Source organism: Salarias fasciatus, chromosome 6 (genome assembly GCF_902148845.1).
Source record: "Salarias fasciatus chromosome 6, fSalaFa1.1, whole genome shotgun sequence".
Taxonomy (NCBI): domain Eukaryota; kingdom Metazoa; phylum Chordata; class Actinopteri; order Blenniiformes; family Blenniidae; genus Salarias; species Salarias fasciatus.
Genome location: NC_043750.1, coordinates 13,165,859 through 13,189,706, shown reverse-complemented (window position 1 = coordinate 13,189,706; position 23,848 = coordinate 13,165,859). Strand labels below are relative to the sequence as shown.

General features: G+C 43.7%; 1 pseudogene; it reads right to left on the bottom strand.

The window, feature by feature from the left end:
* Positions 1 to 12,443: 12,443 nt before the first annotated feature.
* On the bottom strand, positions 12,444 to 14,615 carry LOC115390396 (sialidase-2-like; annotated as a pseudogene).
* Between the last annotated feature and the right edge of the window lie 9,233 nt (positions 14,616 to 23,848).

Below are 23,848 nucleotides of genomic sequence, written 5' to 3'. Positions count from 1 at the left end.
TGAGATGGATGATTAAAACGAAGGAACAACTCAGCCTAACAGGATAATTAAGTCAGCTAAACTGTCCATGTGTTTACAGGGGGAGAAAGCCTCAAAAAATCCTCTTGTATAGTCAGGAGTTTGCTAGTCAGATTTGTACTCATTATTCAAATTCGGGCTGGATAATTAATTGAAGAGAAGAGTTGTAAAGGCAGCTGCGGCCATCCTGTTCTGTCTAAAAAAGAACCTAGGTTGAGTTGGTGCCTGAGTGCAACAAAACATCGAGCCATGTACACCCTAGCGCTCATACATTTAACAAATATCCGCCTTTCCCTTTCCCTTTCCTCCTCCCACTCAGTTCCTTCTGCTACTTCTCCTCGCTTTCTGCTGTAGCCACGACTGACTGCGATGCTCATAAAAAAAGTGAAGCTGACAGGTGTTCGAGAATCAAGCCAGGGACACGAGAGCAAGAAAAGAGGGAGATGAAAGGATCTGTAACAACTTCGGACTTCATTATCATTTACTCATTTTGAAATGAAAGTAACTGACGTTGGTCCCTTCAGGCACATTTAGTCGTGTTCAAAACTGTGAATTTAAAGCAACACTTCGGAACTTTCAGTTTTTGTTGATTTTGGCGGCACCAGTGGACAAAAGCGGTAGTGTTTTCCCTGAATGAATACTACAGTTCCCATGAGGACTAGCGCGTGGCCTCGTAAAATGCTGCTCCCGGTGGCGTGCTGTTGGACTGAAGTCGCCTACATTTGTTTCCAGTGGCTGTGTGAAGGATGGATAACGACAAGGCAATTAATCTAATGGTGGCTAAACAACGTTATATCATGATGTGACGCATGCCGTAAAGCAGTCCGTACATTTCAAATCAAATCAAATCAAACTTTATTTGTATAGCACTTTTTCATATTAATAAAAACAACGCAAAGTGCTGAACAGTAAAAAACAGTAATAAAAACAAGAGTAAAAACCGCACCATCAGTAAGTATACACCACACACACACACACACACACACACACACACACACACACACACACACACTCACACACAAACAGACATACTCCCAATTCTTTGCGCACAGCAAAGCAGAGGAGACATGGCATGGCATCAAGCATCATGGGAAAACACTACCAGTGGGGCCCACACCAGGAGAAGGCGAAGGTCACTAATACTGGGGCCCCAGCGCTCGACCCCCGACCCTGTCCGACCCGCACACCGAAGTGTGGAGACCCCCAGGCCAGCCAGGACCAAAGGACTCGAGCGCAGTAACCCCAGCACCGGACCGGGACCAACTCCCAGTGTGAAGGACCCCCCTCAGGAAACACTGGAGTTAAGCAGCTAAAAACATAAAAAGACATGATACAAAGCTAATAAAAAATAAGTAAGATAAGATTATAAAGTAAAAAAAGTAAAATAAGTTAGAACTACATAATAAGAATAGAGCGAATAAATAGGATAAGTATATTAAAAATTTAAAATGACAAAAAATAAAAATAAAAATGATGGAGATAAGAACTATAAAAGGTCAATTAAAAGCCAAATTAAAAAGGTGTGTTTTTAACCTCCCTTTAAAAATATCAACGGACTCTGCGGTCCTGAGGTTCTCCGGCAGGCTGTTCCACAGGCCGTATGTCTAAAAGCCGCCTCACCATGGGTCTTGGTTCTGGCCTTTGGAACACGCAATAAGGCACTGCCAGAGGACCTCAGGGCCCGCGAGGGTCGATAGGGTAAAAACAGATCAGCTAAATAAGAAGGCGCAAGGGCATGAAGACATTTAAAAACTAATAAGAGAACTTTAAAATCGATCCTGAAGTGGACAGGGAGCCAATGCAGTGACTGTAAAACCGGTGTAATGTGGGCCCGCCCCCTGGTCCTCGCCAGCACGCGTGCGGCTGAGTTCTGTAATAGCTATAGGTTTGAAGTGTTCTTTTTGGGAAGACCAGAGAGCAAGGCATCACAGTAATCTAATCTACAGGAGATAAAAGCATGCATTAGCACCTCTGTACTGGCCTGAGAGAGAAACGGGCGGACTCTGGGTATATTCTTAAGATGATAAAATCCAATCTTAGTAATGTTTTTAATGTGTGGAATAAAATTTAGCTCAGAGTCAAAAATCACGCCCAGGTTCTAAACTGATAGTGCTGGTTTAAAATCTAATAATTTTGGTAATTTTCTCTCTCTGACCTTCAGGACCGATAACTAAAACCTCAGTCTTGTCCTGGTTGAGCTGTAGGAAATTCACTGCCATCCATGACTTGATGTCTGAAATACAGTCAAAAAGGGTTTCTATTGGCCCTGAGTCATCAGGAGACACATCGATGTACAGCTGAGTATCGTCAGCGTAACTATGGAAGCTGATGCCTTGTCTCCTCCTGATTACGTCCCCAAGTGGAAGCATGTAGAGAATAAAAAGTATGGGACTTAAAATTGAACCTTGGGAAACCCCACACCTGATTTCATGGGTTCCTGAGGAACAAGTATCCATACTTACATAAAAAACATCGATCTTTAAGATAAGAACTGAACCAGTTAAAGGGCAACTCTGGTTTTTTGACACCTGGACCTTATTTGTAGGTGTGTGCATGCTCATATACTCACTCAGGCAAACATCGTGCAGCTCGGAGTCCTTCAGAAGTTATTTAGATCCAACCAATTTAGCCACACTTAGCGGGGGCCACGGCAATGGAGCTTTAGCGCGGGACATAATCTCTGCAAAATCGCTCATTTCAGCTATATTTTTTCATCCATCACCAGTGTTATCATAAAATCAGCTTGTCTGCCATCTTCAGGTGGGTCAGCTGACAGTTTTTTGCTAGCTTAGCCACAATTAGCTCGGATGGAAACGTTGGAGCTCCTCTCCCCAGCAGAGAAGCACTTTGAGTCAGCCTCGACTGTCACGGTGCCTGGGTGCCTGACATCCAGGGGCCGAGTGGGGGCCGATTGGGTAAACGGCCCGGAGCTGCTCCACGGAGGCTGACGGGAGAGCTCCGCGACGTTCCTATCGGAGCTAATTGTGGCTAAGTTAGCACAGTGTCAGAGAAGAGCGAAGCACAGCAGATCCCATCAGAGCAGAGCACAGCAGAGCTTTGAGCATCCAACCCCGGGGCGCTCCTGGAAGTCTCTCCTCACCGAGAGTCTCTGGAGGTCTGCAAGCCGGGCAAGGAGCGCTGTGCGCGGACTGCGGGGCGGCTGATGGGAGAGGCTCCAGCATCCAACCTAATTGTGGCTAAGTTAGCACGATGTCAGAGAAGAGCTAAGCACAGCAGATCCCATCAGAGCAGAGCAGAGCAGAGCTTTGAGCATCCAACCCCCGAACGAAAGGCAACCCGGGGCCGCCATGGGCCCCCCGCCCGGCACGGCACCCAGCGTCGCTGCCGTTTCGGACGGTTCCCCCGACCCAGTGGCCTAGCCTCCAGGCCCGGCTCCACAGGCAGGCGACCGGACACACGCGCCGGGCACCCCTGGTCGTCTGACCGTCTTCAGGTGGGTCAGCTGACCCACCTGAAGACGGTAGACGAGCTGACTTTATGCAGCCTCCCGGCGAGTCAGACGCCCGGGTGCCGTGACAGCCAGGCTGACTCAAAGTGCTTCTCTGCTGGGGACAGGAGCTGCAACGTTCCCATCCGAACTAATTGTGGCTAAGTTAGCAAAAACTGTCAGCTGACCCACCTGAAGACGGTAGACAAGCTGACTTTATGATAACACTGGCGATGGATGAAGAAATATAGCCGAAATGAGAGATTTTACAGAGATTATGTCCCGCGCTAAAGCTCCATTGCCATGGCCCCTGCTAAGTGCGGCTAAATCGGTTGGCTCTAAATAACTTCTGGAGGACTCCGAGCTGCACGATGTTTGTCTGAGTGAGTATATGAGCATGCACACACCTATAAATAAGGTCCAGATATAAAAAAAACGGAATTGCCCTTTAAGAACAGCACCAGAGAGGCCCACCAGGTGACTCAATCTATTTATTAAAATGTGATGGTCTACTGTATCAAAGGCGGCACTTGGGTCCAGCAGAACCAACACTGTGAGTTTTCTGTTATCTAAATTCCACCTGATATCATTTAAAATCTTTAAAAGGGCGTCTCGGTACTGTGGTTCACTCTAAAACCAGACTGATGTCTTTCTAAAATGTTATTGATCATTAAAAAGTCATTGACTTGGTTAAAAACCAGTCTTTCTAAAACTTTACTTAAAAACAGTAAGTTGGATACTGGTCTGTAGTTATTAAAAACATTGGGGTCTAAATTGCTCTTCTTCAGAAGGGGTTCACCACCGCCGTCTTAAAGGCAGTGGGGAAGACACCCGTCTGAAGAGAGCAATTCATGATATTAAAATCTGTTCCTCAAGGAATCCATGAAGTGATTTAAAAAGTGGTGTGGGGATGGGATCTAAAAGGCAGGTTGTTGATTTTACTTGGGAGAAAACTCGACCAGGTCAAAACTGTCCAGTGTTTCCTCAGGCATGGACAACAGTTCATCTGTGTTCACTGATAAAACCTGTTGGGGTAAAAGACTGGACCTGATGTCCATGATTTTAGTTCTGAAGTGGTCTGCAAAGTCTTCACAGAGAGCGTCTGTTGACTCCTTAAAAGCTTTATTAAAATTAGCGCCTGTTAAAATGTTAAAGGTGGAGAAAAGGAACCGGGGTTGTCTTTATTGTCTGAAATAAGCTGAGAAAAGTGGGAAGTTCGGGCCTGTTTAACTGCATTATTGTAGATTTTGAGTTGTTGACGTAGAATCTGATGGTGTACAGTCAACTTGGATTTCCTCCACCTTCTCTCAGCACTCCTGCAGTGCAGTTTCTTTTCAGTTTGATGATTGTATCGTTTTTCCTCCACGGGGGTTTGGGATCGCCCTTGATTGTTTTGGTTAAAGGTGGAGCTACTGAGTCCAGGCTGGACTTCAGTTTACTGTTAAAATCGTCAACGATAAAATCACAGGGTGCAGGTAAAATCACCGCAGGAGTGCTCTGTAAAATTTGGAAAAAGTAAGGTAGCGTCTACTCACTGTTCTCACCGGGGCTTCCTGCTGATTAAAACTGGTGATGTTAAAAAACACACAGAAGTGGTCAGACACAGCCAGGTCAACAGCAGAGGACACACCAATGGACAGACCATGGTTTATGACCAGGTCCAGGGTGTGTCCTCTGTTGTGAGTTGGCTGTGTGACATGCTGTTTAAAATCTAAAAAGTTTAAAAGGTTTAAAAAGTCTCTGGACATAGAATATGAGTTGTCATCTACATGTAAGTTAAAATCACCAGTTATTAAAATTCTGTTATATTTAGAATGAATTATTGATAAAAGTTCTGAAAATTCACTAATAAAAAGAATAGAGTAATGAGGGGGTCTGTACACTGTTAAACACAGGATCGGGGGACTGCTAAAAACAAAGGCATGGTGCTCGAAAGAGGTAAAACTATAAACAGCTACTGCACACACACTCATAGAGTTTTTTTAAAATGGAAGCAGTCCCTCCACCCCTCTTACCTTGTCTGGTTGAAAATAAAAAGTTAAAACTCGGTGGGGAAGCCTCAGTGAGGATAACAGGTGCATCAATGCCAAGCCACGTCTCAGTTAAAAGCAGACTGTCTAAGTTATTGTCTAAAATAAAATCATTAATAATAAAAGATTTGTTTAGGAGAGAGCGCACATTCAGCAGTGCCATATTAATAGTGGTGGGCGGGCTGGATGTGCGCTCTCTGTGAAGTTTTACTGATAAAAGAGTCCTTTGTTGTTTAAAAACAGTCTGAGGGATGTGATGTCTCGAGGAGATGATAACTGGGATGCTGTGGATAGTGTGTGGTATAGGGGTGGTATAGGGTGTGTCCGGGGGCAGTGAAGGTGTGTGAGGTGTGTGTGTGGTGTGTGGTGGATGGGGGGGCTGCCAGGTAGTCAGTCAGCGGGGGATGTGTGGACTGCTTGCTGAATGTTACCTGCTAAAATGGAGCTGCCCAGCGTGCTCGGGTGAAGGCCGTCCTGGTGATAAAAAGCTGGGCGGTTCCAGAAAAGATTAAAATTGTCGATGAAATAAAAATTGGAGGCTGTGCAGGAGCGCTGAAGCCAGGTGTTGAGGCTGAGTAGCCTGGAGAAGCGTTCAGCGCCCCTGGAGAAGGTCGGCAAAGGTCCAGAGATAAAAACCGACCTTCCACAGCTCTCCAGCAGGTTAAAAAGGTCTTTAAAATCCTGCTTAGTGACCTCCCACTGCCGCCGGGCCGTGTCGTTAGTGCCGACGTGCACGATGACCCGGCGGACAGTGGAGGGGAGGGACTGCTGGAGCTCCAGGAGTCCGTGGAGGATCGTGGGCGTGGGGACAGTAGCACCAGGAATACACCGCGTGATGGAGTTAAAAAAGCGAATATTCCTGATGCTACTGTCCTCAACCAGGAGTGACATGGATCCCAGAGCGCTCCCTGCTACTCCGGGACCGACGGGGAGCGGTCCGGCTCCGGGGCCGCAGTGGAGTGATCCGTCTCCGGGGCTGCGGTGTGGTCCAGGGCCGTTTAAAAAACATTTGGAGTTTTTTAGTGTGCAGGGTTCCTACCACCCTCCTCGCAGTTGCTTAGTCCAAGTGAAAGCAATACTGATGTACTCAGGGCGTGACAGAGGGGACATTCAATGAGTTGTAAGTCGATGTATCATCACAAAAGATATTAAAATGTTTTATTAAGTTTGAAAAATTCCTTAGTGTCGCTTTAAGTAACAGAGTGTTGCAAGAGAGCTGAAAATGCAAACAAACAAAAAAACAGCTGAATCAGGAAAATAAAAGTGAAAAAACGCAAATGAATTTCTACTTTTCTGACCATTGCCCACACACCAAACTCCAGGAAACAAGGGCACAGTCAAACGCTGTTGCAACCCTCGATCTTTTTTTTTTACTGACCGCATCCTTCATGAAGCTTTCAATACTGTAAAAATTCCTTTATGAAGATGAGTGGAAAAAACCCACCTGTGATGCCCTAAATATGAAAATATGAAATATCAACATTAATACCGTCATCAGGGTTTGAAAGCTTTTCTTTTGTGTTTTCTCAGTTTGAATATTTGCTCTCAAATAAAGATTAAACTGTAGCATCAAAGACAAAAATCCTGAGGGTCAAATAGGAATTACTGCTCAACACTGTTTTCATTACGATGAGAAAAGCAAAAACCATGACGTCTCAAGACCCGCATCAAAGACATCCACTAAACTCAGATCACGCTTGCTGAAGTCAGGGTGTCAGTGTGCTTGACTGTGTGTCTCTCAGTTCGCCCTGCAGTGAACTTGTCATGGTCGGTGTGCAGTCAGACTCAATTGCAGAGAGACAGAAGCAGGATTGATGATGAAACAGGTTTATTCAGTGAAGACAACCACGAGGACTGCAGCCTGGCAGCAGCGTCACAGGTTGGCTTGTGGCGAGGCCGTGGCGAGACGAGGTCGTGGCGTGACCGTGGCAAGGTCGTGGCGAGACCGTGGCAAGGTCATGGCGAGATGAGGGCCTGGCAAGACCGTGGCAAGGTCATGGCGTGACAAGGTCCTGGCGACGCCGTGGCAAGGTCGTGGCGTGACGAGGGCCTGGCGAGGCCGTGGCAAGGTCGTGGCGTGACGAGGTCCTGACCAGATGAAGTCGTGGCGTAGCGTGGCAAGACAAGGCGAGAAAAGGCAAAACAAGGCAAGACTAGACAAAAACCTCATCGCTGCTTGGCAGAGCAGCTGAATCCCTCTACAGCAGCAACTGAGTCTGGTACGGATAACGATCCGGCAAGGAGCAGGCGGCAGGGGGAGGTTTATATAGGCAGGCAGAGTGGCAGTCCCCAGGTGAATGCAATCAGCAGGACCCAGGGAGACTGAGGCTGCCTTCTACCTTCCAGACCGGGGTCCTGACAGAACTGGCGATATTTTCATGGTGAACCCTGAAATGTCTGTCCGTAATCAGCTGGTTGTCTCTGGCATCCTGTGACCCCTGAACTTGAGGGCTGGTCTCTGCTTGTAGTGCAGTAGGCTCTGTTGTAGGGTGAGGGGGTGGTGCTCTGGTGCCCTGTGGGGGTTGCTGGGCTGGGGACTGGGGCAGTCTCTCATGCTTGCCAGGCCGATGATGCATGGCTCACTGTCAGCAAGCCAGAATTCATGCGTCACCTCCAAGTGACCAGCCTGGACTCGCAGCTGCTTCCTTGCTCTCATGCCCGCCTTTTCCCCATTACAGTCATGAGTTGCATCCTGGTGCGGGTTCATGTCGCGGCAAGTGGGTCAGTGGTGCCAGATAACACTCCCGGCTGCACAGGTGAAATTATGGATCTGGTGTCTACGATAGCCTGGCAGAGCACAGAGTCCAGTTCGCAACTCAGGTAAAGTCCTTTGGTGGAACCAAACATCCCACCAGTGTGCAGAAGCTTTTGGAAGGGTGTGAAAGGTTGGGATTGCAATCCCTTCATCTCCCCATCCCATTGTTGTTTCCCTCCCATGCGACAGCTCTGACCATTGACGTGAGGGTGGGGCAATTTGCACGTGATGTGGCCGGGCTCAACACACCGATGGCAGCATAAATTTGAGCTGCGCCATCCTTGCCTGGGTGATGACGTTCACTGCCGGCGTTGGTGGTCTTAGTGACTGAACCTGGTGAACCTCCGGGTCGTGGTTGGTCATCTGGACACAGGGCTTGGTGCCGGATCCCACGCGTGGTGTGGAGAGAATGGTCTCGGTGCACTCTGCCTCCTGAAGCACCTCAGCCAGTGACGCAGGTGTAGCGAGGACGCGCTGTCGGAGCTGTTCGGGGGTAAGTCCTTGCAGGAACACATGGAGAACTAACTCTTCCTGCGCTGCTACAGGGAAGCTGGGGTATCCCCGCCAGACATGCAGGTGGACGTCAGCAGCGAAGGTGCCCAGGCTTTGCACTTCCAGCGGAGGCGGCTGTTCAGTTTTTCTCTTTCTGCAGTCAATGCCAACCGCCACCCAAACCGTTGCTCAAGCGCCGCTGTCAGTTCGCAGATTTCAAACTTCCTTCTGCCCCACATCAAGAAGAATCTCTTGTGCTGAACCTTCCTGGGCAAGAGCAAGATTTGTGGCGGTGTCCTGGTCACCCCTGCCGTTGTGCACAGCAGTGATGTGTACCTATTTAAGGTACAACTCGAGCAGGTTTGTGCCGTCATACTTCGGCAGCTTCACCATCGCTCTTGGTGCAGCAGCCTGGAGCAGAAATGCAGCAGGGGTTGTTTATCGCTGTCCTCAGCCAGTCGTGCTGCCTCTGGATGTTGAGCTTGCAGATTGTCGAGGCTATCTGGGCTTCTTGTCGTTCTCCATTGATCAGCTACCCAGGCTGCTCTTTCTCTGCTGTGGGAAGCTGTGTCTTGAAACAGACTTTGCTCTTTAGTTGATTTTGGCAGTTGTAATTTCGTGGCCCTGACTCTCCTTTTTTGAGACATTTCACTGCCATCTGATTCTCAAACCTTACTGGTATTTTATATGCAAGATCTGTTTTGAATACATGAAGGGAGCAAATTCAAAGCAACACTAAGGAACTTTCAGTTTTCGTTGATTTTGGCGGCGCCAGTGGACAAAAGCGGTAGTGTTTTGCCTGACCGAATACTACAGTTCCCATAAGGACTTGCGCGTGGCGTCGTAAAATGCTGCTCCCGGTGGCGTGCTGTCGGACTGAACTCACCTTCATTTGTTTCCAGTGGCTGTGTGAAGGATGGATAGCGACGAGGTAATGAATCTAAATAAATCTAATGGTGGCGAAACAATGTTATATCGTGATGTGACGCATGCCGTAAAGCAGTTCGCACATTTGGTGCTTTTTAGTGTGTAGGGTTCCTACCACCCTCCTCACAGCTGCTTAGTCCAAGTGAAAGCAATACTGACGCCCTCAGCCCGTGACAGAGGGATCATTCAACTAGTTGTAAGTCGAAGTATCATCACAAAAGATATTAAAATGTTTTATTAAGGTTGTAATGTTCCTTAGTGTAGGTTTAATATTGTGTTTTAATTTACATGATTCCATCCCAACCTCTGAAGACATTTCTAAAGTTGTTTGACAATTAAATCATCATGTATACAATGACAATCACAATTCATTTCCTCAGCAATCATCTTTAATCTTAAAATGTGACATCAACATTGTTTCAACACATTCATTTGGATTACATACAATGGATATAACACTAACAGATCATTTTCAGAACTGCTGAAATCAGAATAAAATCACGACAGTTAAAGGTCGTCATAATAGGAGACAATTTTTGTGAATTAATCATGAGAGTATAAACTGTGGACATGTCATGTGGATAATATAAATGTCTTAATCTTTACTTTAGATTAAATGTATTCCTCTACATCGAATATATTCATCTGTGGTTATAACAGTGAAATTGTCTTACATGTTCTGTACAACATTTAAAAGCTTGACATGTGTAAGATAACTTGTCATTCATGGTACACACTTTAAAAAAAGTAGGGGTGTTCTTCAGACACACATTAATAATAATAAAAAAAAAACTTATTTTAATCTTAGTTAAGTCACTTTAATCACAACCCAACATCTGGTGTGCGTCTGGATCCTCTCATGTCAAAAGTCGCTGTTGTATTTGGGAATGCTGTATGGTCACAGGTCCTCACCTGCAGCCGACTACTTGCGAAAAGCTAACAGTGTCTGTGATCACTGTTATTTAGTCAGTTGTCTTGCATTATAATCAAGTATTTGTCAGTCCCGGCTGTTCATTCAGCTTTTAAGTGCTTCGCTCTCCACTGTTTTGGTCCTGTGAAAGCGACTCTCCATCACGACGTCACTGTGTTTATCAGGGTGCGAACTACGGGGAGGGGGGCTCAGCCCCCAATTTGAGACAAAGGGCCCCTGAAAACTGAAAACATGATTTGTGAAAAATAATTTTTTGGGGGAGTGCCTAAATATTGGTAAAATGCTGTTTCCCCTATGTATTTCCTTTATTTTATTATTTTTGTATGATCATAATCATGGATCATATGCAGAATTAGGCCGTTTTTAGCGTGTGATTTGCGCATCACTATTTCACTCTTATAAAGAAGCCGGCCTGCATGCAGTACTTGTCCTCACCATTGAAGCGTGGGGGCGCTATGCCTTAAACATCACTTAAAGCAGACACACAAAGATCATCAGGCGGTCTGAGCTTGCCAAATTTTCAATATTATTATTATTGGGCAGCAAATTTACGGAACCTGCTTTATTGGTCAGTGGATGTAACTCCCTCCTGGGTCCAAATTGAGGAGGGTGCTAGTGGGAAAACCTCTTTACCAGCACTGTTGACTACAGCCCTTCCTTTAGAAATTCATCATTATAAATCCAACCCCCTACTCTATGATTCACTCAGAATCCTGGTGCAGTGTAGGAAAAAATTTGGCTTACATGTAATGTCATCTAAAGCTCCAGTGTATTTGAACCATATGTTTCCTCCATCTTCTGATTCTGCTTTTAAAATTTGGAGTAGCAAAGGGTTACAAGCATTAAAAGATCTTTTTATAGAAGGTATTTTTGCCTCATTTTCACAGTTATCACAACTTTTCAATATCCCTAAAACACATTTTTTTCGTTATTTACAAATTCGTCATTTTATAAAAAATAATTATCTTTCTTTTCCCAATATACCGACACCATCAGCTTTGGATGAAATTTTAGAGGTTGATGCTCATAAAAAAGGGGGGAATCAGAAAAATCTACAATATATTATTTGGTTTACAGCCTCCATCTTTAGATACTGTAAAATCTCATTGGGAAATAGACCTAGGAATGGACATAACAGGTGATCTCTGGGAGGCGATGCTTCGGAGGGTCCACTCTTCCTCTATCTGTGCCCGACATGGGCTTCTCCAATTTAAAGTTGTACATCGGTTGCACTTTTCTAAGGAGAGGTTAGCAAAATTCTATCCTGGTACAGATCCACTGTGCAATCGTTGCAGACATGATACTGGTTCACTTATACATACATTTTGGTCATGTCCTAATATCACTAATTATTGGGCACTAATGTTTCAAACTTTATCTGACGCTTACAATGTTAAAATTGCTCCCAACCCTCTGACTGTGCTCTTTGGAGTGCTGCCTCCTGGACACACTTGTCCAAAATATGTCTCACGGGTTGTGGCATTTGCATCTTTAATGGCGCGTCGTCTCATTCTATGTAGATGGAAGGATGTATCCTCCCCCACACATAGCCAATGGATGATTGATGTAATGCAGTGTTTACATGTAGAAAGGATGAGGTGTACACTTGCTGGTTCAATGGAAAAATTTGAAAAAACATTTCCGGCCCTTCCTAAGGTATATTGAGTCTTTTAAACTAGTTAGCTTACCACAGTGAAATATAACAGGAACAACATCACCATGGCAGAGTTCTACATTTTAACGTAATTTTCACTTATATTTCTAAATTATATCGAATTCATTTTGTACCTTCATTTCCTGGTTACTTCAACACGTACAGTATAAATGTTGCGGGTATGTCTGTTTTGCCTTTTTTTTTTTTTTTTTTTGTTCTTTGCTTTTGGAGGGATTAGGGTAAGTGGGGGTTATCTAAGTTTGGGGGGGAGTCATTTTGTGTCTGGCACACAAAATACATCAGAAAAAATTGTATTAAAACTGAAAAGCAGACACACAATATTATAATAATGGAAGTGTTTCTTGTAAAGTCCTCGCTCTGAGGCCCCGCCCCCTCATGTGGGACAGCCGCGATATCCTTCGCACACAGGTCTTTATCAATCTGACAGCAGTGAAAGACCTTACAGTCGATCTGCTCAGCTTCACTGACCTTCCCACACTCCACCAGACACACAAACCAACCATCCCCAACATAAGCCAGGTCTGAGTAGCCGCTGGGCCCTTCATTTATGATCAAGGGTTTGCTCCATGTCTTTGGGTCTCGAGGACTTTTGTTCAGATAGACTCCTAAGTCTTTCCTTTTGGTTTTGTTGGTTGGGTGGCTGAAGAGCAGCCACTAGTTTTGATTCTCCTCTGAGTGTGAGTTTTTAGTTTGGGCCGGAAAGGCAACCACACTCCCCTGACAACCGTAACGTGTTTCCACCAGTGTCCCATCTGATAGTATTGTAAAATTCTCTCCATTATCAGCACTCCAGGCCTCCACACGATAGGGGCCCTCATTATTACGGGCATTGCAGTAGATGAAACTCTGATCACCCTCGAAAAACTCTGCCATTTCACATTCACCTGATGGTGTCTCAAACCCTGTGCCAAGCTTCCATTGTTTACCGTCATCGCTGTACAGACAGCGTGCATGAAAATCGCGATCAGGTACTTCTTTGCTACGTGGAGGACAACCATGAACCGGGACAATTAATCTACCATTTTCTGTTTGAAGACCATGACCCGGCCCAACAGCAAAAGTAGCCCATTGTTTAATTTCAGGCAGTGTGTCAGTCAGGTTAATCAGGCTGCTCCAGGTTTCTCCCAGGTCTTTGCTGGTGATGAAGTAGAGACGGGTCCTGTTAATGCCATCTGCTATCTGATTATGATCAGTGAAAGTGCCTTCGATACAGATGAAAAACAGGAAGAGTGTCTTGCTGTTTTTGTCATACACTGGACAGCGATTCATGGGACGGTATCCATCTATTTTTGCCTCATTCACTGGTTTAGAGGGTGACCACTGAAAGAGAAATCATTCAGGAGGTAAGTGTTTAAAACAGCACCAAATCTCCACAAAGCTGGAGTATTTACCTCAACATATTTCTTCCCATCAGAATCCTTCAGCGTTCCTCGGCTCATAACCAGTTTCTCTGTGGTGGCATCACTGGCAGTCTTTCTCTCCTCTGCAAAGGCTAGAAGAGTTTTACTTTCACTTTCGTACAGAAGAGATGGGATCCGATAAACTGTAGATTTGAAGACAGCTGAAGATTCATCTTGAAGAGGCTGTAAAGCCAGATCAGCCTTGGAACGGTCCATGTCTTGAAAACACAACAAATAAAAAGTTATGTCTTATTTCTTTGATCATTAAAGAACAAAGGAGTTCTGCATTGTTTAGTTTATTTGAAATGGAAAACTATCAGTTCTCCGCCACAGTTCGAAAAGAGATTCACAAGTTAAAGTGACACACTGCAACCACGCAAAGACAAGAGTAGTGTGACATTGACTTTTGAACAGAAATAAAGCATAAAGATGGCACAAGAGGAAATTAATTACTCACCACAGATTTTCGTTCTTCTCCGAGCGTGTGTTGAACCAGAAAGAAACTACTGGAAATAATGAAATGCTGGGAAGTCTCCTGCCCCTCGGTCTTCACTAATAAGACCTCCTTCCCCTGACAACAGCTGAAGCTGGAACACATGAAAGAATATAATAATCATAATAATAAAACTAACAGAAATGTGTACACACACAGTAAAAGGGCAGAAATAAAAATAACTCAAAACTCAACAGCATCGATGCAAAACACAACAAACAGGTGGCAATGTAGACTATATGTAAACAAGGAATTCCTCCAACCTCCTGACTCTCAGCTTGGTCATTGCTTTGTGTGGCAGCGGAGGGATTGAGACATGCCTGGGGACACATTCACTGAAAACCAGAGCCAAGAAACATAAAGCTCAAGAAAAAGCAGATAATTCTGCCTCTATGACTTGTTTCAGTTTTACTTTGAGGTCACAGTTCAACATTGTTCCTCTTCACCCCCCGACAGAAGGCCTGTCAGTCCTCGACGCAGCAGCTTGGTCTCACACTCAAACCACACTCTCCCATGTAGCTTCACTGTTTCATAGGTATGTTGCACAATTACTATTGAGATGGATGATGAAAATGAAGGAACAACTCAGCCTAACAGGATAATTAAGTCAGTTAAACTGTCCATGTGTTTACAGAAGGAGAAAGCCTCAGAAAATCCTGTTGTATAGTCAGGAGTTTGCTAGTCAGATTTGTACTCATTATACGAAATCGGGCTGGATAATTAATTGAAGAAAAGAGTTGTAAAGGCAGCTGCGGCCATCCTTTTCTCTCTAAAAAAGAACCTAGGTTGAGTTGGTGCATGAGTGCAACAAAACATCGAGGCATGCACGCCCTGCCGCTCATATATTTAACAAATATCCGCCTTTCCCTTTCCTCCTCCCACTCTGCTCCTTCTGCTCTGCTGTCCTCGCTTTCTGCTGTAGCCATGACTGACTGCATTCTCATAAAAAAAGTGGAGCTGACAGGTGTTGGAGAACCAAGCCAGGGACACGAGAGCAAGAAAAGAGGGAGATGAAAGGATCTGTAACAACTTCGGACTTCATTATCATTTACTCATTTTGAAATGAAAGTAACTGACGTTGGTCCTTATAGACACATTTAGTCGTGTTCAAAACTGTGAATTTAAGTAACAGAGTGTTGCAAGAGAGTTGAAAACGCAAACAAACAAACAAACAAACAGCTGAATCAGGAAAGTAAAAGGGAAAAAATGCAAATGAATTTCTGCTTTTCTGACTGTTGCCCACACACCAAACTCCAGGAAACAAGGGCACAGTCAAACGCTGCTGCAACTCCCGGTCTTTTTTTTTTTTACTAACCGCATCCTCCAAGAAGCTTTCAATACTGTAAAAATTCCTTTATGACCACAATCTCCTGTAGCAGGCAGGTAAGGTTCAGGCTTAGCTAGATAGTTAGGGCTAGTCACTGGTTAAGGTAGTTAGGGTCACAGGGTCGAGGTGTAGGGGAGGTTAGGGTTTTTGTGTTTAGTGGCACCGCCCACAGGGCCCTTCTCCTACGTCCTCCTGCCCTCTGTTCTGCTCTCCCTCATTTTTGCCTTTTGCCAGCTCGTTGTTTTAAAGCCTGCTGGCAGAGTTCTGGTATTTTTGTTGTAACTTCTAAATTTGTTTGTAATACTGCTTCTGTTGAATTATATCCTTTGTTATATAAATTCCCCTTTTCCTTTGGAAAAGGCCACCCAAGTTTGCTTGTGCTGCACCTTGTTTCGCCCGCACACCACCTGAAGCCTAGTTTCACGTCCGCCCAGTAGGCCTGCGCATAAGTGTTGCGTTTTCCCCCCTGCTCCTAGCTTAGCCGCTGTAACATCTTAAAGGGGGACGTAACAAAGATGAGTGAAAAAAACCCCACTGTGATGCCCTAAAATAACATATGTAAAAAATAAATGAAATATCAACATGAATACCGTCGTCAGGGTTTCAAAGCTTTTCTTTTGTGTTTTCTCAGTTTGAACATTTGCTCTCAAATAAAGATTAAACTGCAGCATCAAAGACAAAATCCTGAGGGTCAAATAGGACTTACTGCTCAACACTGTTTTCATTACGATGAGAAAAGCAAAAACCATGACGTCTCAAGACCCGCATCAGAGAAATCCACTAAATTTAGATCACGCTTGCTGAAGTCAGGGTGTCGGCGTGCTTGGCTGTGTGTCTCTCAGTTCGCCCTGCAGTGAACTGGTGATATTTTCATGGTGAATCCTGAAACGTTTGTCCGTAATCAGCTGGTTGTCTCTGGCATCCTGTGACCCCTGAACTTGAGGGCTGGTCTCTGCTTGCAGCGCAGTAGGCTCTGTTGTAGGGTGAGGGGGTGGTGCTCTGGGTGGTCTGGTGCCCTGTGGGGGTCGCTGGGCTGGGGACCAGGGCAGTCTCTCATGCTTGTCTCACCAGACAGAACAGCTTCTCTCATGGGGACTTTGGAATAATCACCAGACCAAAGTAGTGAAGACAAGCCTGCCGGTCAGCTGATTTAAGGTGTGATCAGGTTTCACTCACTGTAGTTACACATTAACTTCATAGGATTATATGAGCAATGCTGGTGCAGCAAAAAGTACGCAGGGAACTTACTGCAATGTAAACTTTTCTCATTTTTATGTGCTGTGATGGAAAAAGTGATGATTTTGACTGAAACAAAATCATTTTGGACAAAGAAGTTAAATACTGAATAAATAAAATAAAGACTTCACTTTATCACCACATAATTCCCATATTATTACTATGATCTAATGTTGCTATGAAATAAATCCAGCTCAATATGAGCAGCTAAACATCGCTGAACCTGAACGACTTCAACCCTGAAAGCATTGAAACTATGATGAAGTTATTCCCGTGGCGTGGGAGGACCACATGGTGATTTAGTGGCTTGAACTCTTCACTCAGCAAGAAAATCCTCAGACCAAGTCTTGGTTTGAAGGATTCTGCTTGTGTAGTTTGCATGTTCTCCATGTGCGCACAAGGGTTTTCTCCAGGCATTCTTGGGTTTCATTTGGAGCTTAAAAAGACTTTTGCTTAAACAGTCTCTCTAAAATCGTCTATGTGTGAATGTGACGTCTCTCTCTTTACTCTGTGATAAGCGTCTTCACGCTGTACCTTTCGTGTCGAAGATGTGGGGATGTTTTCTGGGTATGCTCCAGCTTTCCATGGAGATGCTGTTTAAAACCCTTGCAGCTCATAGTCCTGATTAAAGAGTTGAGGATTGACGGAATTAAGCCTTGAAATGCAAAATCATCAGTGACATTTTCCTGTGTGGGCTTTCAACCCGTTTACTGTTCAAATAAAAATGAATGAAAAATAATTTCATCAAAATGAGCTGACTGTCCTCACTTGTGTGTTCTCAATAATACTCCATAAACAGACACTGCTTCATCTGTTGGATCAATAAAATACCTAGTGGTCTACAGAATATTAAAGTCAGAGGAGCCATTGAAGGAAGAGATGGAAAACATCTGCGGTTCATCCACCACTTATTGACAACTTGTAGCAGACATGAGTGCAAAATGCCCACCACAGATGTCTGTACAGGCTCAGCACAGCCGCCTTTGAACCACGATCCCCCGAGTGCCCGTACGCAGAGCAGAGGGGATCGCACAGCGTCAGCAGCAACACAATGCAGCGATTCACCTTAAAAACAATAAGGATGCATGCACATGTGTGGAGGACCAGCCTCTTTCAGAAAAACAACTGCATTTAAAGACATAAAAGTGGACTGTGTCCTGGCATATGGCTGCCAGATTTGTACCAGATTTCCAATCATGCAAATCCAACCTTTTCTGTTGTATGAGAGAGAGGGGGCTGAATGGGAGGTGAGTAACGATGTGAAGGAGTCTGTTTCATTTCACAGTGCTGGTGGCAGACAAAGTGCATGCGTGTGTGTGTGTGTGTGTGTGTGTGTGTGTGTGTGTGTGTGTGCGACTGTGTGCGGTGAGCAGCAGCTCCTCTCACCATGATAGATGCTTTATAACTATCAGTTGCTGCTCCAGCCAAAAGGAAAGATCCCGTCTGAGAAGCCACATGCTCCGATATTACGTTCAGTATTTGTGAGCGTTCGCGGCTGCGATGACTCATGGGCTTAAATGAAAGCAAAATTACAAATAAAAAAGGCTTTAAAAAGTAATCAAGCCGACCTTAATAAGAACTTAGGGCTCCTTAATCTCGCTCTGATTTGTCTGCCAGAGCAGGGAGATAATATTAAAAATAACAAGACTTCTAATTTACGCAGAAATAAAATACATAGCATTACATTTTTGAGGTGAACTGATGGAAGGAATCCTGCTGCATGCTGTGTTTTTCCACATACGGTTAGTAGTGAAAGAGCCGGCTTATTGGAGGCTAAATGTCATACGTTCATTAAATTAAATCACAAATTATTGGCTCCAGCAAACTCCAGATTTATTCTCCCAACCCAAACCAACTCTTCTGCACATATATATATATAGAAAGAGCACGAGTCTGATTTATTTGATTTAATTAGTACGTTAATGTACATTTGTCAAAGATTTTTTGTAAATCACAGCTGGCATTTTGAAAACCTGCCCAGACAGTCCCAAATTTTTAGTACAATATTGAGACTGACATTACATTTCACTTTACCTCTATAATGAAGTGGAAAGGTCAGTTTGTGTGGGATTTTGCCAAGTCGTTGAGTTATGAAAGCAGGTATTCATGTAAAGAAAGTTCATTTTGAAATAAATTACTTTACAAGTTCTTCTTCTTAAAAAAAAAATAAAAAGGGAGTCAGTTCGGAAAGTGACATCAAGTTACTTTTGTTGTCTCCTTCAAGCAGGCCCGTCTTAATAATGAACAGACACTGACGGCTTGTGACAGAAAGTCACAAATTCTTTCAGTCCAGGTGCTGCTCCTCCAGTAAACAGGAGCTTAGTGAAATAGTAACAGGAGCCAAGAGCTTTAGCCAATGCTAATGGTAACAATCGGCACAGTGAGTTGGACAGGCAGACGGAGCCGCTCTGCAAAATTACTGGCATTCGGTAATTGTTACCGCTCTGCTAATTTGACTACAGTAATTAATTACCAACGCCTTGTTGCCAGATGCAGCGGCGTTGCACCAACGCATTAACCGTAACACTAATCAAAACACAATGTGAAATCCAGGTGCAACGTTAAAGAGGCTGCAGCGAGCCTCAAGAAAATAATTAGCCAAATACGCGGCTTCCTTTGGCTTTATGGATCCCATCGTTGACCCACAGCTTCACTGCTCGCGTTCAGTCGCCGCCATTAAAGCATATCTTTCGGCTGTTTTCAGCAACAGAGCTATAAAAGCCCACTTTACAGTATGTTTTCAGGCCCACCGGGCATGCTACACACACGTCATCGACTACATGTACAGCTCATGCCGGCATCAGTGCCCACACACACACACACACACACACACATCTCACATTCAGAATCCGAGTAGCTGCATCAGACAAGACCGAGTTTCTAAAAAGAATCCAGGTGTCGACTGAGACCGAAAGAGAGACGTTTCAATCTGAAAGAACAACAGCTGTTACAGCGCCAAGTGGGATAAAGGCTAATAGCGCTCAATAACCAGAGCATCAACAAAAATAACTCGGAAGACGTCCAGGTAAAACATCTCGCCGTCACGGCATGAGGTGGAGCGAAGGCTCACTTTTTCTGTTTGCTCGCTGGTTTTACTTAATATCTCATTATGTGAGGGGGCGCCGAGGTCGGCTCAGCCAGCGAGAAGAAGAACAAGGAATCAAAAAGAAGGCCTTGTATGGGAAGGGAAACAAATCTTAATCCAAACAGGACACAAATTCCTCCATCTTTATACAATATTTTATAGCCAGGACTCATAAATACACATTGTTTTCTGTCATTTCAGAAGGAAATTTCAATGTCATGTTGTTTAACCGGCCACATATTTATCCAGTTAAACTTTATTAATTTGGCTTCGGCTTTCGTCCAGAGTTTATTGGACTTCAAAAAGCCTGAATCCCAGAGGTAGGGCTTGTAGAACAGAGTGCACCCACTGTTAGCTATGTAAACAGCTGTAAACCACACACAGGCACACAATCACACACACACACACACACACACACGCCGCGGAGGAAAGAAACAGTGAATCCAGACGACCTGAACCGAAAAAAAAAAAAGATGCTCAACTGGTGTTTAACCTCAGAGAAGCATTTTGCAATTAGTGAATGTCACGTAATATATTGCAAGCAGGCTGAAACAGCCGAGAGTTCAGAAAACGGTTTGTTTCAAAGCCAGGGTGCACATTTTAATTACATAAAGAACATCCTTCCTTTAACTGAAGCCTGTTTATTTCTTTTCAAGTATTATTTCATCACATATATGGAATATGATTTAGCAGAGAAAGAATCTCTGCAGCTTTCGCCACCTGAAGACTCACAGTGAGCAAAAGCAGAAACAAGGATTTTCACTTTCTGATGGATCTCCTGTTTATGTTCAGGTCATCTGTGACCATGAATCGAACAACAAAAGCTCTAAAAACAAAAGGTCTGCAGCTGTTTCCAGATTTACTTTGTAATTGTTTCTCTTTCCAAATGAATCACTCGTTTTCTCGGTTTTATGGCAACTTTTACTAGTTTGTTTTTTCTGGAAACAAATAAAATGCCCTCAGTCTTTCTGCTATGAAGACACTGGGGGGAAGGTGTTTATTTTATTTAAGAAGCTGAGATTTTGTCCCTCCAAAGGTAATTTACAGTCCACAGACAATGATTATATTCTATGATCCTGTTTATCCTCATCTTTAAGGTGGTTTATTCATAACTATTGACAATTCTGTTTTGCTTACAAGAACGAAGAAACTTCGTGAAAGCACAATATCTAAAACACGACTATTTACTGAGGAATGTAGATGAAGTCACATATTTCACACACATTGGATTTTATTTAGATTTATTTCAGATACAACCGACTACAGTACACATTGGGGTTATTTTTCAGGGTTGAAGCAATCCTTTAAAAGCAACACTTCTCTTTTTATCAAGTTAACCACTAAAACTCAACCCAGTAATTTCACACAGTGAAATCCCTCCCATCGTTCTTTTCTTCTCCGGCCTGTCTAATCCCCCCATCAACACCTTTCCGAAGCGCACACACACAGTCGCGGGACGTGTTTTGACAGGTGGTCATCGCCGCTTTCTAAGGGCTGTAATTGCTGCCTGCAGACTTTCCTGTAGGAGCGGAAGAAGCAGCGGAAACAGAGCAAGTGTTTGTGTGTACGTGGACGTGTTTGTGTTATGAATATGACCAGATGACAAACAAGGCCAAACACACACGCACACACGCACGGTTGACAGCGAGAAAGACGTTATTTCAGGCACAATGTGGCCAGTTGTTCGTGAGCCCCATGACCAAAAGCCTTCTCTCTCCCTGCTCTCTTTTTCACGAACCACCTCCGTGAGCCGTGCCGCACATCTGGCAGACAGATGTCCGTCCTCCATTTCTTATTTTCTCCGACTCTCTCTTTCTCTTTCCTTTTGGGTAGGCCTGGTGTTAATCCCTCTCTCCTCCACCTGGCCTCGACCACCCACGCACTGAGCAGCGCAGCAAGGCCCACCAGCAGAGAGAAAGCGTGCGTGTGTGTGTGTTTATGTGCGCGTGTGTATGTGTGGACGTCATACAGAAAAGTGTACTTTGATTTACACAGAAGTAAATAATGAAATGTCCACATGTGGAAATGAAACCTAAGTTATTTGTGTACAAACTATTAGGTTTAATTATCTTCGTAAGTCTCTCACTAGCACATTATCAAGCAAACAGCCTCTTACAGATGTCACGGTACTTATTATTTTTAACTGCGTCATTTCGGATGCTGTGCAGCCCAATTTGTGCCTCTTTAAAAGAACTGTGCAAAATTTTCAACATTCACACAGTTGTACAACTTATTTTCTTTTTTAAACGTATCATAGTTATTTGAAGTGACGTACAACTCATGGGATTTCCCCGTCCTGTTTAAGCTGTCTTTTTTTTTGAGACTGTACAGTAAGAAATAATGAAAACTCTTTTCTTTAGATATGCATTGTGGATGTTAATGTTTCTGGATGTAACAAACTACTGCATCTGACGATCATATGATTTAACTTTCTATGAAAATATCTCTCTTATTTAGCTATTTCCTTTTAATATCAATTGCAGATGGTTCAACAATTTCAGTATTAATGCAGCTAAAACACAGAAAAACCTCAGCATGAACACAAATTCAAAAATGTAATTGTGACACAATCAAAACAATAAATAAAATTTCAATTAAGATAAACCAACAATTAATAAATCAGTTTTTCTTTATTTTTTCCGGTCAAAGCAGTTTGAACTGCATCTATATATAAAAGGCGCGAAAACATAAAAAATCTAAACCATGATTATTGCATAAACACACTGAAAAAAATTGAAAAAAAAAAAACTCATAGTACAAGCTTAAGGTATAAACGATATAACATTAACAGAGAAAGCATCATGAAGTAATCCTTAGAAAGCATTATCTCCAGGCCCTTTTTTAGTCAGCAAAATTCAGTTTGGGATTTTTTTTTCTGCTGCTACTTCTGATTTCTTCAATATTCAGTTCTTATGCTTGTTACTTCTGTGTGTGTGTGTGTGTGTGTGTATGTGTGTGTGTGTGTGTGTGTGTGTGTGTGTGTGTGTGTGTGTGTGTGTGTGTGTGTGTGTGTGTGAGCCCTGTGAGACTGTACAAGGTGCTGCCTGAAGTGGGAGTTAGTCTCTGGAGGACTAACCTGATTGGAAGATCCGAGAAAAGTGAGAGGAGAAATGGATAAATACGGTGGCTTGTAATAATAGTGAATAATGCATCTTATAAAGTAATCCATTTGCTGGGAAAAAGCAACTGGAAAGTGGCTAAATAAACCTTTGTCTTTGTCGCCATCTAGTGGTAAAAAGTCGAAGGCACAAAAAACAAAATCTTGATCGGTGTAATTTAAGTACCTTATTACTGCATTCACTGGCGTTAGTTAAAATATCTTTTTCTTTTTTTAGAATTTCCCTTCAACAACAAAATAAATCTGAATAGAAATGAATCACAAAATGAGAATTTGCCTTCTGGATGAACTAATGCAAACCTTAATGACCAGAGGCAGAGCGCGGGTCTCAGTACAGAGGGGGCGGAGCTTTCTCTACGGGCCCTTATGACAGTAATTTTACCATTCAAACAATACCTCATCCTACCATCAAACAACACACTAATGCTCACTTTTATTGAGCCAAGCAAACCTATATGCCTCAGAAAGGAGATTAAAGTCACAAACCAGTTCACAAACTTGTTCTGAAGAACAAATACACATATGCACGCGAACACACACACAAATGCAGCCTGACAGCTGTCAATCTCTGAGCGTCCGCTGTCCATGGTGCTGAAAATTAATAAAAACTCACTGGCTAAATCTGTACCATCTTTGATACAGCTTAAATATAAAATGAACACAGCTGGTCTAAAATTACACAATCTATTCAGATAGATATAGACACAGCTATCTATATCTTTTGGAATTCAAGTATATTAGAAAAAAATAGACTCGGGGGTCTCTTATAGTTGAGAGCAACACAAGGCACATTCAAATAGCCAGGTGTTTAAGACCACAGCATTCTGATAAAGATAATATTTTTGAAGGTTTCACTGACTCACCAGTGGCTCCGATGTTAGGTTTTGGGTAGTACCGCTAGCAGCTAGCATAG